Below are 17,102 nucleotides of genomic sequence, written 5' to 3'. Positions count from 1 at the left end.
AATGCCCTTGTCACTGTCACCCCTAGCCTCCATGTTCTACAGCAACTTGGTCTTCTGTGCCTCAGGTCTCAAAGTCATGTCCTAGAATTCACTATTCAATAAGCAGATGGTAACAGCTCTAATATCTCTGCGAGCTATCCACACGACCAGTTGTAGTTAGTTTATAGGGCCATGAAGCCAAGTGACAGCCCAAAGACCTGCACAGACGACATCCTAATCCTAGGCCATCCTCTCTTCCTTTGTGCTTGGAATGAGGTCTACAGTGTCTCTTATGTAGAGGAGATATGAGCAGGCAATCAGACAAAATTCTGTAGGAAGATCAAAAGTCAGATGAACAGCCCCGCAAGGATCTAGGTCATGGTTAATTTATAGATGTTATTATAGCTTTCTAGAGCCTCTCTCTGAGTCATTCATCAGTGTCACCCAGAAGTCTTGTTTTCATAGAGTAACACACGTGTCCCCTACTCTGAGAGGGAGAAAGGAGCTGTCTGCCGTGTGAGAGAGGAGTAAGACGCAAATGCTCTAGTTGACTGTCAACACCAGAGTGTCCAGGAGAAGTCCTGTTTGGAGGACAAGGGGCACGCAGGACACACAGTCAGATAAGTAATGAATATTGCCTCCAGCCCACATGGTGACCGACACAGACCTTGCAGCATTGCAGCCCTCATTTGTGCTGTGGTTTTATGCTGAGTTTGGATGAACTGTGGCCTTGGCTCTCTTGGAGCTTTCTGTTCACCTTTTCTAGAAAATGGGAAGGATGAACCAGAGGGGGGAAAAGACTTCCTGGCTTCTGGGGTATTGCTTCTTGCTCTGAGGGTACTTTTGGGGGCTGGGGATACAGTTAAAAGCTTCTTTCATGCTAACATTCTTTAGATCTGGGAGAGACTTACCACCTGCCAACTTCCAGACATGATTGATTGTACTCCCATGCAAGGGGATTCTGGGAGCCGTAAGTACTTAAAAAAATACCCACTCATGTACTCAATTAAACATGGCTTAGAAAGAACGTTACAATCATCACTTCAAACCCATCCGTCTACAAGTGGTATTGATTAAGACAAGGCAAGTGCTTAAGTAAAAGAAGGCCAATTTATAGAACAATGGTAATGATTAAAGTTGGTTCACGGATATGTCCAAAAGGTGACTAACACAAAATGAATAAAGTCTGGAGAACGCAGATCTGGTGTACACATCTTGCTTTATACATGGGTAAACTGAGGCCAAGTCAAAGGAATGGCCAGTCTAGGCCTACCTTCATGATGCCCATCAGCCCTCCAGGGCTGCTTTCTGAGGCTATTTTCCATTAGGCCCCACAGCTGGAGGATGATGTGTGGTCAGTATCTCAGCCTTGATTGGTTCAGCTCATCTTGGAGATGGAGCCTCTGTTCCTGTTCTTACTGGGGCCCAAGACTCCTTGTCTTTATTTCTCTACTCACATCTCTGTCCTCTGGAAGATGGACTATTTTCTTTGGGGAATCTTAAACAGGAAAGTGCAGTTCATGCAGAGCCTATGGAGCTTCCCTTTTCCCAAAAGTTTTGGATAAAGCAAAGCACAATATTTCTGCCTGCTCATTTCAGGAAGGGCAATGGGCAAAGGAAGAACTCAGCTTTTTTTTTTTTTTTTTTTTTTTTTTTTAATGAGCAGAGCTTCGGTACCAGCAGAGCATATTGTCTAAGATTCTGGGTCTTCATCTCCATCAACACAGCCAAGAACTGAGACATGGCAACCATCTCTGAAGCCTCCTATAGATGGTAGAGTCTACAGGATAGTGTTCAGCCAATAGCGGTTCTCTGGGCTGAGACCTCTGTGTTCTGAGGCACATCATCGCCACCTACATGGAGCTATAAATATCAGAGGCAGAAATGCCTGGGCTGACACCTTACAATTGGATCTTCTTGGCTCTAGTTTGGCCACTGAGCATTACCTGTCTCCTGACTGTAGGCTGCTGGTGCCTGCATGACTTCTACTGTCTGCTCTCCTGTCATGGACTGGAGACCACAGGCCTAACTCTGTCTCACAAACCGCCAGTCGCCTCAAAGCTCCTAGCTAATGTCTTCATATTTGGGTGTATGTGTCATGTGAACACATACAAGTTAGCAGAGGAGAATGGACCAGGAAAAGAACAGCCTGAGAGACAGAAAATATTAATGAGGGATCAAGGTTGAGAGAAAAGGAATGGAAAAACTCAGATAAAGCAAATAATAAGAGAAAAACCAAGATAGTCATATAAATACCACCAAGAAAAGACATAAGAAAAAGGCTTTTTTTTTTTTTTTTAAAGATAAAGAGACACTCCTTAGGTACCAGAGGAATAATTTACCATATATAGTAATTTTATGCTGAATTGTGCCTAATGGCCCTATATTGTCCAGCTAACAGTAGCACTAGACAGTGTTAACAAAGACTGTGTGTGTGTGTGTGTGTGTGTGTTATGTGTACGTGCTCATGCATGTAAGGTTGCAGATTGATATCAGCTGTCTTCCCTTGGCACACTCTACCTTGATTTTTGAGATAGGCTCTCTCATTTGTAGGCTCAATTTTCTTAACAATTATATTTTATTATGAACTTATTAACCAAGAGTACCTCAATTATAACCCGACCAACCTAAACAAAAGGAAAAGGAGATTAAAGAACACAATAATGAAACCTTAAGGATATCAGTTTCGAGCGACGATTCTTGTGGCGTGGATGGCAGGATTTCTTCTGCTGGAACCTGTCTCAACCAAAACCTGGAGCCTCAGCTGGAGCTCAGAGCCCTGAAGCCTTCGCTCGAGTGGTTCTCTCTAGAAGCATCTCAAAGTGGAGTGATGAACAGCTAAAACTATCTCCAGTCTCCAGAACGACCACTCTGCCTCCCATCTTGGGCTCCTATATATATATATATATCTCCCTCCAGAGCCTGGTCATGGGTTTTGGTCATGGGTTTTCTTCAGCTGGTAACAATCAAGCTCCCACACAAGGTGGTTCGTCTTCTAGATTAACATCACCTGTTCCCTCACAAGTCCGTTCCCCATCCCACTCTTGGGATCATATCAAAAAACATGCTTATCTCTCCTTCACTCATTGGACCTGGAGCCCACCCCACTGGCCTGCCAAAGAGCTCCAGCAGTCTCCACAGCCTCCTCAGCTCTGGGATTGTTGTGCTTTTCCCACACCCCACCTCACTTTTAAACGTGTGTTTGGGGATCTGAACTCAGATCCTTGCACTTGCAAGTTGATCACTTTGCCAATCGAGCTGCCCCCAGCCCGTTTATACCTTGCTAAAAATAGATACATTACAGAGACAAAAATATTTTATTTTGCAGTGCTGAGCATTGAACCCAAGACCTTGTGCATGCTAAACAAGTGCTCTCCTACTAAGCTAGATTTAATCCTGCTCTTTGAACAGTGTAATGAGTAATGTCTTCCCAGTGCACACATGTGAAATTCCACACCTCAAATCAGAGAATTCAGTCTTTTTAATCGAATATAAACCAAGGCCAAACTTTTCTATGATCTTCATTTGCTTTTACATTAGCTGATTCTGTTTTAGTTTCCAGAGAATATTTTCCTTCAAATGTGACAATGTTTTATTAATTCTTTGAGATGTCATATACACAGGTACAACATTTTGGTCAAACTTACCCCACACTTTTCCCTATGTGCTCTCAGATCCATCTCTACTCCCATCTGCCCCAACCCTTCTTGTCCTTGTTCTTTTTCTTGTCCTTGTTTTTGTCCTTCTTCTTCTTCTTCTTCTTCTTCTTCTTCTTCTTCTTCTTCTTCTTCTTCTTCTTCTTCTTCTTCTTCTTCTTCTTTCTTCTTGTTCTTGTTCTTCTTGCTCTTCTTTCTTCTTCTTGTTCTTGTTGTTATTCTTCTTTTTTCTTCTTCATCTTGTTCTTCTCATTCTTCTTCTTCCTCCTCCTCTTCTTCTTCATAACACCCAAGTCCAGTTTGTATAGCCCATATTCTCAAGGGAGTGGGACCATCCATTAGATTATGGTGGATTTACCAGGGCCATACCCTTAAAATGAGTCTCCTTTTCCCAGAATCCATCCATTCACCAAAGATCCTCAATTAGGAGCGAGAGTGGTGGTATTCCCCTCCACCCTCCACACTGGACTGTTGACTGGATTGACTGAGTACAGGCCTTATACAGGTCTTGTGCAGACAACCACAACTTCTGCGAGCTCGTAAGTCAGAAGACACAGTCTTCAACGTTGGGCTCTTACAATTTTTATTTTCTGTTTTATGATTTACCCATTTTTTATTTTATACTTATGAGTGTTTTGCCAGCTTGCATAACTGTGCACCACACGCATGCAGTGCCTGAGGAAGCCAGAAGACGGCATAAGATTCCTTGGAACTGGAATTTAATTGGTGATGAGCTGCAATGTAGATGCTGGGAGCTGGGTCTGGGCCGTGTGCAAGACCAGCAAGCTCTCTTAACCACTGAGCCATCTTTTTATCTCTTCTTACAATCTTTTGCCTCTCTTTCAGGATGTTCCCTGAGTCTTGCTTTGTAGGGGGTGATACAGATGTCATATTCGTGACAAGACACAGATAATTATTCTTTAGATAAGCACTCTTTATATAAAGATGTCAGTGGACTGAGTTCCATCTTTTAATTGATGGCTTACCTACTGTGATGGCTGTCAAGTTGCTGCACCTTCAAAGAGGGAACATACACTGGCTCCTTCAGATTGGCCTGTAGGCACGTTTGCAGGGGGCATTTCCTTGACTGATGATTGATGTGGAAGAACCTAGCCCACTGTGGGCGGTACCATACTTAGGCAGATAGCCCAGAGATGTTAAAACAGGATAGCGGAATGTAAACCTTGAAGTAAGCCAGTGAGCAGTGTTCCTTCATGGTCTCTGCTTTAGTTCCTGCTTCCGGGTTCCTGCCTTGACTTCCTTCCATGACAAACTACAACAGTAAGTCCAATAAGCCCTTCTCTCCACAGCTGCTTTTGGTCAGTGTTTTATCACAGCAATGTAGAAATAAAGTAGGACACCTACTCTAGGTGATGGCACCTGTCCAGTTTGATTTCTGTTGATGTGACAAACACCATGACCAAAAGCAACTCGGGGAAGAAAGGGTTTATTTTATCGTATTGATTATAGGCTGCCATGAAAGAAAGCCAGGGCAGGAACCTAGAGACAGGAACTGAAGCAGGACCATGGAGGAGCCCTGCTGTATAACTTGCTCTCAGTCACACACTTCCTCCAGCAAGGCCATGCCCCCCCCCCATCCAGCTCCCCCATAAACAGCACCACCAGCTGGCAGCCAAGTACTCAGTACTAGAGGCTATGTGGGTCATCTCTCATTCCAACATGCCACCCACAGACGATTGAGTTTGGTATGATGCTGCATTCTGTTTTAAGAGGCGACTTATCAGGGACATGAGCAGTGCTTGGTTTAATATTTGATCTTGTCCAACAAGCTAAGAGGTGATAGTACACCACATCCAAACGTGCACATGCTCCCTGGGAAACTCCAGGCATCTGACCAGCGTGTGCATTAGAAGTTTTGAAAAATGCTGAAAAATCACGAAGCATGAGTCTGAAAGGTTAGAGATTGATTAGTCCAATGGGAACAGAGGAAAGAGTAAACGCAGGACCAGAATGGGTATCTCAAAAAGAAAGAAAGAAAAGACTAAAACAAGTTGATTCTTTGGAAAATAGTGACAAAATAAATAATCCTCTGGCAGTATTTTGAAAATAAAAGAATGTTCAAGAACCAACTAGAAATGGAGCCGCTTCAATATTACAGAGTAGCTATGATAGACTTTATGCAACACATTGGAAAACACAGAATATGGCTCACCAGGACTGAGGGGGTGAAAAGGTTGCAAAAAGCTTGGAATTGTTAAAGAAGAAGTTAAAGGGTTACCTCTTAAATAGAGCAAACAGCGCTATTCTGTGCCCATAGGCTTTCACAATAGAGTCTAGTAATAAGCATTCGAAGAAGCAGCTTCTGCCTCACCCAGACTTCTTCAAAGGACAAATAAGCAAACTATACACTTTCATATCAGAATCATGTAAGGCCGACAAATTATGAACTGGTCTTGCTTTTTAAGTAGATGCACATAGCCTAAATCAAATACATCAGTGCATTAGGGAAATGTATTGTGACCGTGCTGAACTTATCCCTGGAATTTAGTGATAGCTAGTTTAATAGAATTAATATTACAAATTAGAGTAGCAACCTAATACAATCCCACAGATAGTATTTCAAAGGTCATGGTTTTCTATTAAAAAATAACCCTTTTTTGATTCTTTGTGAGTTTCACATCATGCATCCAGTTCCACTCATATCTGGTCTTCACCCTTGCAACCTACACACAGACACACAGACACACACAGACACACACACACACACACACACACACACACACACACACACACAATGTCATTGTGGAAGCTTTAGAATGTTACAGTGTGCCCCATACTCTATCCCTCTGACCATACATCTTCACTTGCAAATTTTCATTGCAATGAGTCATTGGTCTGGTTCTGTGACCCATCAATATTGGATCCTCCCTGGGACTCCTCCTGACTCTCCTATTGTTGCCCTGTGTCATGGAGATCCTGCAACTTAGGATCAGCAGGACTGGCCTTTTCATAAATCCCAACAATTCACAGATGATACAGATTTTTGGGTAAGCCAACTCAGAGCCCTGGATCTAGGCCTGGGGGGTAACTGAGCTAGCTGGTCAACGTGCCAGCTCTTCTCTATACACACCACCAGGGGGAGCTCTCCAGCACCACTCCAGCTAGGCCACCAATGCCATCACCGGCAGGAGGCAGGGTCAACTCTCCTCTCATGCCCTCTGGGCTGGCTCACCCTCACCTATGCCTTCAGAGTCAGCACTACTGTGCTGCCAAGTCAAGGTGTGGGGTCTACTTTCCCAAGTGCTGCAGCCAGGGGCATGGCTAGCTCCTCCGCTCTCACACCCAAAGTGCTGGTTCACCTGTGCCTTCACCATCATGGCCAGTTCCCCTGTGTTGCCCAGGTGAGATACAGGGCCTACTTTTCTAAGTGCTACAGCCAATGAGGGGGAAGCTCTCCCACTCGTGCCCTCAGAGACAACTCTCCCAACTACTGCAGGTGGCAAGGGGGGAGAGGGAAAGGATATCTCTGAACCCACACTAGCTATCCCATGCTCTTGCCTTCGGGGCTGGCTCACCTTTGACCCCTCCACCAGGGCCAGCTCTACTGTGCTGCCCAGGTGAGGAGCAGGGCCAACTCTCCCACTCTCATGACCACCTTTGGGCCAGCTCTCCAACTGCCACAGGTGTCAAGGGGCAAGGAGGGGAGGGCATCACCCTGCACCCATGCCACCTCAGGGCAGAGGAATGGCAGGAACAGCTCTCCTAAGCTCTTGTCCTTGGGGCTGGATCACCTGCACCCCGACTCCCACCAGGATCAGCCTCCAGGGGAGGTTCAGGGCCCACTCTCCCTACTGCTGCAGCTGATGAGGGGCACAGTTATATCTCTCACGCTCATGACCCTGTGGGTTGCTTTCTGAGCTGCCTGAGTCAGCTTTTCCACACTCATGCCCTTGGGGCCAGCTTGCCTACACCCTAGCCATTGCGCTGCGCTGCCTGGACGAAGCGCAGGGCCCACTCTCCTGAGGGCTGCCACCCGTGGGAGGTGGGGCCAGCTCTCTAGAGCTCCACAGCCAGTGAGGGGTGGGATAAATTCTGTGCAGCCCCTGGAGATCCATGTGGTCCCAGGTAGCTGCCCTGACCAGGGATGTCCCCATGTTCTCTGGTGGTGATATGAGGCACAGACATCAACACTGACCCCTGCCACTGCGTAGCCATTAACCCAGACATGGCCCTGAGTGGCAGCTCAGGCTGGGACTTCACCATGGCCCCAGGGGGTGGGGCCAGCCACTCACAACAGGCTACATCTCCATCTCATACTGCTCAAGCTGCTCCTCTTCTCTCTCTCTCTCTCTCTCTCTCTCTCTCTCTCTCTCTCTCTCTCTCTCTCTCTCTCTCTCTCTCTCTCTCTCTCGCTCATCTGTCCACTTCATACTTGCACACTGTGGTGGTTCTGGCAGCAGGTTGGTCACGCAGCTGGCAGGCCTCTAAGTGATGATATGTTGGCAAGCAGGTGTCTTTGGCCTGCCTGTGCTGTGTGCCAGAGGGCAGGTCTATGGGTGGCATGGCAGTCCGCAGGTCTCTGTCTGTCTTCCACCTCCCCCACTGTGCTGCGTGGTGGTTGGTGGAGCGCTGCATGTCTACGGTCCAGCTCTACAGTGGGGTGGAGGGCATCTTCCTCCACCTGCACTGCGTGGCATGGCTGAACACAGGTCTCTTATCTGACTTCCGCCTCCCTCTCTGCATTGCCTGGCTTTGATTTGATTTGCTTTTCATGTGTCCTAGGCATAAAACAACTTTGGTCACCCAAGGCAGGCATCAAGCTAGGATGAGCAAAGGACTGTCATCTGCTTTGCCTCTGACTGATGTAAGAACACCACCACCACCAATCCACTTTTTAAAAAGATTTATTTATTATATATACAGTTCACACCAGAACACATTGTAGATGGTTGTGAGCCACCATGTGGTTGCTGGGAATTGAACTCAGGACCTCTGGAAGAGCAGTCAGTGCTCTTAACCGCTGAGCCATCTAGCCTCTCCACTTTTTTTTTTTTTTTTTTTTTTTTTTTAGTATCTGCAGTGACAGTGGAGTGGAGTACATAAGGAAGGGTCGGGGAGGACAGGCGTGTTGGAAAAGCAAGTCAGGGCGGGTCAAAGATTATCTACACTGGAACCCTCAAGCCATGCAGCACAGCGGGAGGTGGAAGACAGGCCGACCTGTGGACTGCCACGCCACCCATAGACCTGCCCCAGGCCCTCAAGGCCCTACTCTTGCTGTTTCCTGATTCCAGGCAAAAGCTGGAGTTCTCTAGGTAACTTGCTATAGGAACAAAATACACAGAGATGTTGCTGCCGTTTTGTGACAAAGTTTCCAATCGTGCATTGCTGGGCTGGATTCCATGTTTCAGAGGCCTTGGTTTTCCCTTGTGTCCGGGCCCACCAGCGCCACACTATGGCCCAGAGTGAGTACTACAAGCGTTGCTAGTCTACTGGATGGGATTGGGGAGGGGATGGGACAGGGGCTAGAAGAGGGACTCCAGAGGGCCATCAAGGCACAGGCACGACACGCATGATGTTGGTGAAGCCAGAGCTAGGGTGCCAGCTGGTATGCACAATGACCACATCTCCCTTCTTGAAGAAGCCTTGGGCCTTGCCAACATTCATGGCCAAGTCCACACGGAGGTCAAAGTCCTCCGCCTAGGCATCCTGCACCGCATCCTTACACAGCACAGGGAAGATGCAGCGGTACAGATGGGCCTGGGGAGCTGTCTGGGTATTGCGATGATGACGGGAGCACGCCAGCAGTACCTGGCCGCTTGGTGAGCACTCCTGCCGGGTTGGTGGGCAGGATAAAGGCCCCGCTGCAACACTTGATGGAGGCCTCCACAGAGCCCACAACGGCTGCTCTGTGGGGTCGCTGGTTAATGGGCGTTCCTCAAGTAACTGCAAGTGATAGATGGCAGCCTCTGCCTCACGGGCCATCAGGTGCTGCATGCGCACAGCCTCGGGAGGGTCTTTCACTTTGCCTGTTTCTACAGACAGCACGATGCAGTCTGCTCCATCTAGGACTGCGTTGGCCACATCACTGCCCTCAGCATGGGTGGGATGCTGTTTCGTGATCATTCTCTCAAGCATCTGGGTGGCCTGGATGTCAGGCTTCCTAGCACGGTTTGCCCAATCATCATCTTCTGAGCCAGGAAGACCTGCTCTGCAGGAATCTCAGTGCCTAGGTCACCACGAGTCACCAGAATCCCATCCTTGGCCTCCAAAATCTCATCAAACCTGCGGATGCCTTCATGGTTCTCAGTTTTGCTGGTGTTCTGGTGCTCTTGCCCTTTCCTTCCCAGGACCTTCCTAACCTCACGCACGTGGGCTGCCTTGCAGATGAGAGACACAAATGCCGTGTCTACACCCTGCCCCACTCCAAACTTCAGATCCTGGATGTCCTTTTTTGACACAGCAGCTCTGGAGACATCCACCCTCTTCTTGCTGCCCAAGGAGCCACCACTCTCCACCTCTGTCACCAGGAAGTCAGCACCTTTTTCCTTCACCTGCCTCGAAATGATCCATCATCCACCTAGACCTTGCTGCCCACCTCCACCGCCTCGACGATGTTCTTATAATCCAGCCACAGGGTGTTCTCATCACACCTTTCGACGTGCGCATTGCCAAAGGTGTTCTTCAGGGTGGCTCCCTCCTTCAGCTCCACTTCGGCAGTGCCTCTGCCCTTGATGAATCCAGTCTGCATCTCAGGTCCCTCCATGTCCAGAGCCACCACAACAGGCCGGTAGGGAATTAGATCAGATGCAAAGCTCTCTGTGGCTGACCATATGTTCTTGGTGGTCTCTACATGGTGATCAAGAGTTCTATGAGAGACATTCAGATGAGCCACATTCATTCCAGACTTAATAATTTTCTTCAGGAAAAGCAGGGTCAGTGGTACAAATGATGCCAGTGTTGTGGGCCGTGATAGGTGTGGAGTCAATGTACAGGCAGCACATGTGTTCCAGGAGAGTGTCGGCCACGGCTTCAGAGAACTGCTGGGTCTGAAGGAAGGAAGTTCCTGCTTTGCTGTGTGGCTTTAGTGTGGTTCCTGAAGTTCCTGCGCATGCTCAAGATCCTGCTGCGATATTTAGATCAGCTGTTTGCAGAGTCAGGTTGCGTCGCTGCAGTGCCAGTTCTCTTGTTTCTGCTTCCAAACCGTATCTAACAGTTCCATCTAAAAAACATCATCCTGAAAATTAGGAAGAAGATGCAATGTCTGCTACTTCCCACTTCTGTGTGGTGCTTACATGCAAAACAGGTAAGAGAGAGAGAGAGGACTGGGAAGGAAGACAAAGCTGCTTGTCATTAAAAAAAAAAAAAAAAGCCATGTTGGAAGAAACAACAAAACTATAGCCAGTGATTACAAATTGTAAATCATGGGATTACCAAGTATAAGGTCAGTGTGCTATAGACTATCACATGTATGTAATCTATTCAATAACATGATAGACTACATTGTGGCTTATTTATGAATTGGGTACTATTGAACAACAGAAAGAAAATTTTTAAATCAGCTTGTATCTCCCTGATAAAACACATAGAGTTCTGAAAAGCAAATCGCAAGAAACTATTTGCATTACCGAAAGTGTCACAATGTACTTCAGAGCCTTAGGAATCTCTCAGAAGAGTGGCACTTCTGAGGATGGGGCACAGAAAAGAGGTGAAGGGTTCATACTTTGCAGAGCTCAGTGGTTGTGAGGGCTGGAGTGAGGTCCAGTGAAAGCTGCTCATTCACGGGACCCTACATTCAAACCTCAGCTCCACTGCAAAGAAAGCACGTGTGTGTGTGTGTGTGTGTGTGTGTGTGTGTGTGTGTGTGTGTGTGTGTGAGAGAGAGAGAGAGAGAGACAGAGAGAGAGAGAGAGAGACAGAGAGAGACAGAGAGAGACAGAAACAGAGACAGAGAGACAGAGAGAGACAGAGACAGAGACAGAGACATAGAGACAGAGAGAGACAGAGAGAGAGAGAAGAGAGGGACAGAGAGAGAGGGAGAAGAGAGAGAGAGAGGGAGACAGAGACAGAGAGACAGAGAAAGAGAGAGAGAGAGAGAGAGAGAGAGAGAGAGAGAGAGAGAGAGAGAGAAAGAGAGAGAGAAATGAGGTGAAAATGGCAAAATGATAATATGTTTCATTCCTGTCTTTATTTATCAGAGAAATCCAGCACACCTCTCATTCTACAGAGAAACAGTTGGGGGAAAGAGACCACCGAAGAAAGAGAGAAAAACAAAAACATAAACAAAATGAAGAAATTTCAATGTCAAGTTTATTGTCCTGGACTTTGTGGATAAGGCTGCAGAAGCCGGTGACGGGGTAGCCGGGACAGAGTGCTTTGGAGGGATATCTTCTGGGTTCCATTACTTGTGAATCTCCCTTGAAATGTCCTTCCCATAATAAAACACAAGCACCAGAAGATAAACGAGATGGTGCCTTGTGGCAAGAACAATACAATGAAAACGCAAGGTGCTGCAGTCTGGGCGAGCCAGGAGGGAGGCAGAGGCCCCCAGGTTTGCAGAGCCAGAGGAGGCTTGTTACTTCTAGAATCATATTCTCTTTTTTTTTTTCTTTCCCCTAAGTGATTAATTTCCTTCTCTCTCTGCTTTGTTGGAACATCATACCATAAACGGTGATGGTTGGATGCAACCCTAACCTTTCTTACGAGTGGATGGGACTTCTAAAGGTCAACTGCTCTGCCTGTGTGTCCCCTGGGAAGGGACACCCCAGTAAGAAGGCAGATACATTTTCTTTATGAAAACCAGTTTAAAAGGAATAGCCCTCTCTGAGTGCTGGACTGCAGATCTGAGGAATCCTTCCTACCTGGAACATTCTTCCTTGTGTCTAACCTGATTTCCTCGCCCTGCAGTTCTGTTTGGTTCCCAAATAAGTCTGGGTAGCATTGAAATTCCACTGAATCTGCCTTTTAATAGCACAGGGCTCTGGATCACGCAGAGGAATCACCCCAAAGCTCTGGCTCCTCTGAAATAACTTGCTTATGGGACTAGAGAAAAGTGGAAGCGACAAATTGGATTCTATCTAGAGAAGAGCACGTGTCAGGGTCTGAGCACGCTGCATTGACATGAGCTGGGGGTATGCTGAGGCTTGCGGCTATGCAGAACCTGCTGGAAATGGAAAGTGGAAATTACACAGGAGACTCTGGGAGTAGTAAATTAGTGTTAGGATTTACATAAAAAACTTGCTTGGGAAGTATTAAGCTACACGGGTAGACTTTAGGCAAAGGAGGGTTGCCTCTAGCGCAAATCTAAGATGAACAGCGTCCTAGCCCAGTTTGCTAGAAACTGCAGAGAGGAAAAGGGTTTGTACCTCTGACATGGTTGAAGAGCATGTTTCTGTTACAGTTTGTTCACTAAGATCGCCACCAATTAGGCGCCATTCCCACAACAAAAGGAAGCAGCCCAGTTTGCAGTTGGCCATTAAGGGCCATGGCATTGGAAGGACAGAACAAGCCTCTACCAGGCAGTGTGTGGCGGTCGGCCCTGGGTCACAGCCACACAGTAAATCCCGGGTCACCACTAAGTCCTGTTCTCTTATCAGAAAGAGTGTGTTCTTCTAGCCGGCTGCATGGCTACGGTCCTCTTATCAAGAAGAGCATAACTCTACCAGGGGACAAGATGACCCTGGGTGACAACACTGGTGAACCCTAAACATTATTGTGTCAATATCTTTGCTGTGTACATCTCCCATTTGTTCAAAATAGCCAAACTTGCAGTTTTCCATCTCTGAAAAGACAAGTTTTTGTGGCTGAGACCTAAAAGACTTACAGATGACAACAGATGTGGGGTATAAAGCCTAAGATCTAAATATACTGCTAAAAATGTCTGTTTGGGGCTGGTTTTTCTTTGGACATTAGCCAAAACTGGACAGACTATTATTGTTATTTGACTTTTTATTTATTTACTGATTCAGTTTTTAAAAAATGTTTTTCATGAAAAAGTGTTTTTTTTCTTCTTCCCTGAGTGTTTGGAATAAATTCTGACTTGGGGGTGTGCGTGGGGTGGGGTGCCACTCTACATCAGAGTGGGTTGCTGGAATGACTCAGCTCACAGGACACTCTGAGACATTATGATACTTACCACTAGGACAATGGCCTGGTCACAGGGACAACAAAAGGGCCTCTGTGAGACGAGAAATAACAACTGAAAAGGAAAGAAGAACAACATGATATGCTCCTGAGAGGTGGCCTTGGAAGTGGCCTCTGTGCCCCCTGTTTGCTCAGTTGTTTCCTTCTGTGCTTTTCTGCCTTGCCAATGACTTTTTAAAAATAAATGTCCCCTAACGTGTTGCTGTATAGTTCTAGAACAGCACACTATAGTGTGGGTAGAGCTGGGCTTGAGTCAGGAGATGTGCTGGGCTCTATTCCTTCTTCTGATTAGCTGAATGACCTTGGAGACCATCCATATCTCAAGAAGACTGCAGTACCAATGGTTAGATTAGAGGCCCTTGGCTTTGTCCCCAAGCTCTGGGTTTTGTTTCATTTTCTCCTTTATTTAAAGCTGGGGGCTTTGTATTCAGAGTTAGCTATAGGTTTATGATGCTCCATGTTGTACCCAGAGTGACTTTTTTAATGGTATTGTCAGAGGATTACCGTTGCTGTAGACAAGAGAGCCGGGTCAGGGCTGGGAGCTTTGATGCATGTTCTCGATCCATACTTGATTCTTGAGTGTTTATTGGAGCCTCAACTGCTTTCTACCTTGACAGGGATAATTCCTAGGAAAACTGGGAGAGAAATATTCATCAAGTCGTGATGCTAGAGGCTCTTACATGTCGGCTCCTGAATCACGGTTCTTACTTTCTCTGTTCTGACACCTACCTGTGCCTTGTGAGCCCTGGAAGAACTGCCTCTCTCAAGACAGCAAACAGCCTGCTCATGACCATGCCAGTCAAAAACAGGCCCCGCTCTGGTACTCACATTTTAGACTCTTCTATTATGCACTTGCACACTTTAGACCATTGTCAACTACTCTACTCTCCCCAGGGCAAGAACAATTAGGGTCAATGTCTTATCCCAGATCCACTAGCCAGTAGCCAGTTGTAAGCATTCTCTTCCTCCATCCCTTCCTTCCATCAGAAACACAAAAAGCTTCTCTCTCTCTCTCTCTCTCTCTCTCTCTCTCTCTCTCTCTTCTGTTTTCACAGTCCCAAGGCTCCTCTCTGTGTCTTCTTTTGAGAGGGGCAAGCATAGATTAGCAACCAGGGACTGTGCTTGGCTTGTGTTACACACAGTTGTAATACTGTACTTAGTCTAGAACCTGTGCCTGCATGCACTTTGTACCCACATCCCACTTTGAATAACGTGCCTAGCAACATGTTAGCAACCTGTGACCCCTACCTGCATCCAGCTGCACACATATTCTACTCTGGACAATGCATCATGGTTCTCTGTCCCATATAGGCCATCAAACTTAGAGAATTCTATGTAGTCATACTATGCTTATGTCTAGCCAAGAAAGGAGAGTAGGATGGCTGAACTGGCCTAAACTGGTTCTGAGTACATACACAATAAGGTAAACTTTGTCTTCAAAGTGAACTTTTAGGGAGAATCTTTTAGTTACCACCTCATATTTATGCACAACTAGAAATGCATATGACTAAAAATCAAATACATTACAGCGGTCAAAGATTTACCTAATCTAAGCCTGTCATTCAAAATAATGAACTGTTTACTATGCCATTTAAAAACCAAACTTTTCCTTCTTTTATACCCTGTGAAAGGAAGACCCACATAATAATTGGGGACCTATGAGGACTCATAGAGCTCGCTGTCAATATTGATAGCACATTTTCTTCTGGCCTATGCTATGCTTTGAGTTAAGAATTCTTGTTAGTTTGTAAGCTATACGTACCTTCATTTCATTCTTTTTTTTTTTTTTTTAAAGATTTATTTATCTATTTATTATGTATAGAGTGCCCTGGCTGCATGTACACCTGCGGGCCAGAAGAGGGCACCAGATCTCATTATAGATGGTTGTGAGCCACCATATGGGTGCTGGGAATTGAACTCAGGATCTCTGGAGGAGCAGTTAGTGCCCTGAACCTCTGAGTGGTCTCTCCAGTCCCCCCCTTTATTTCATTCTTAAATGCCCAGCCCAGTCACACTGTGACATGACATGCGCTCATGCTTTCGTGCTCCTCCCCCCTTTCTCTTAACGAAAACAAGCCACCTCTGCAATGGCCAGCATTTCCCATCAGCTGGCCTTGTCACTCCTAGGTGATAAGATCTTCTGAGAACACAAGGGCTTTTCAGTACCTGGGAAGTGGAGTTTCAGAAACAAGCAAACTCCTGCCAGGTTAAGTGACAAAAACAAACAGACCACAAGAAGAGAGCTTGGATCTGAAGCCACCCTAGTAGCTGCAGTGCTCCTCTGCAGTAGCCAAGCATTGCAATGAGGAAGGATCCTCGGCATCCTCCAGTGGGTGGGTGTGCTGTGGCTGCCCTTCAGAATCCAAGACTTTGGAGACAAAACAAAGCTTCCAGTCTCTCACATAATATTCTGCAGAATTTGCAAACGCCCACCCACCTCCTCCCATTTACTGAAGTCATTTAGATTGTCTTTATACCCAACACAGTGTAAGTGTCATCTGAATGGTCTCCATGTTTTGCTGTTTAGGACAGCACAACAAAGGAAAACAAAGTCTGCATGTTCAGTCCGCTTTCTGGATGCCTTCAGAACCTATAGGCATGGAAGGAAGATCTCGTAACTCATTCCACATCCACCTTCTACCTTTACAGAGGTAGCATTCTCTGCAGTTTTTTAATTTGTTTTTTTCCTCCCTGCTTTTATTTTTGAATTAATTAACAAATTATTTAATTAATGATAAAGTTTCACTAACTAGGCCAGGCTGACCTGGATAGAACTCATGGTCCTCTGCCTCAGCTACCCTGGTGCTGAGATTGTGTCACACCTGTCGTTCCTTTGCCTCTCTTTCCTTAAACAACAGAGTTTGGCTTCATTGCCACGAGTGGCATCTTTGCTCTTTATAACATCTTTGTTATTTGTCAATCATGTTCATCCTTACCATCATCATCTCCATCTTCCTCCTTCTCATCACCATCCTCCTCCTCCTCATCATCATCATAATCACCATCTTCCTCATCATCATCATCACCATTGCTACCACCACCATCATTGTCATTTTCAGTATCCTCATCACCATCATCACCACCATCATCCTCATCCTCACCGTCATCATCTTTAGCCACACAGCAAGTCCTCATGAGGCATGAATGACTGTGACCTGCAGCACAGTGACCCCCTGCCAGAGGCCCCTGTAATAACCACAGTCACCCTTACAATTGCCTCCCACACAGAGGCTCACTCTCATCCCAACCTATTCCACCCATTGCATTTTCTTCTGCACCCCTCAGCAGTGCTCAGAGACATGCGACTATTTCCTCCATTTTCATAGTAAGAAACTAAAAAGCAAGCAAAGGAAATAAGGCATGGGC

At 46.3% G+C, this 17,102-nt stretch overlaps 1 pseudogene; it reads right to left on the bottom strand.

Moving 5' to 3' along the window:
* Positions 1-9,143: 9,143 nt before the first annotated feature.
* LOC127197687 (pyruvate kinase PKM-like) lies at positions 9,144-16,871 on the bottom strand (annotated as a pseudogene).
* Between the last annotated feature and the right edge of the window lie 231 nt (positions 16,872-17,102).

The sequence above is a fragment of the Acomys russatus genome, chromosome 13, assembly GCF_903995435.1.
Source record: "Acomys russatus chromosome 13, mAcoRus1.1, whole genome shotgun sequence".
NCBI lineage: Eukaryota > Metazoa > Chordata > Mammalia > Rodentia > Muridae > Acomys > Acomys russatus.
The sequence above is the reverse complement of the archived record's forward strand: the minus strand, read 5'-3'. Positions and strand labels throughout refer to the sequence as shown.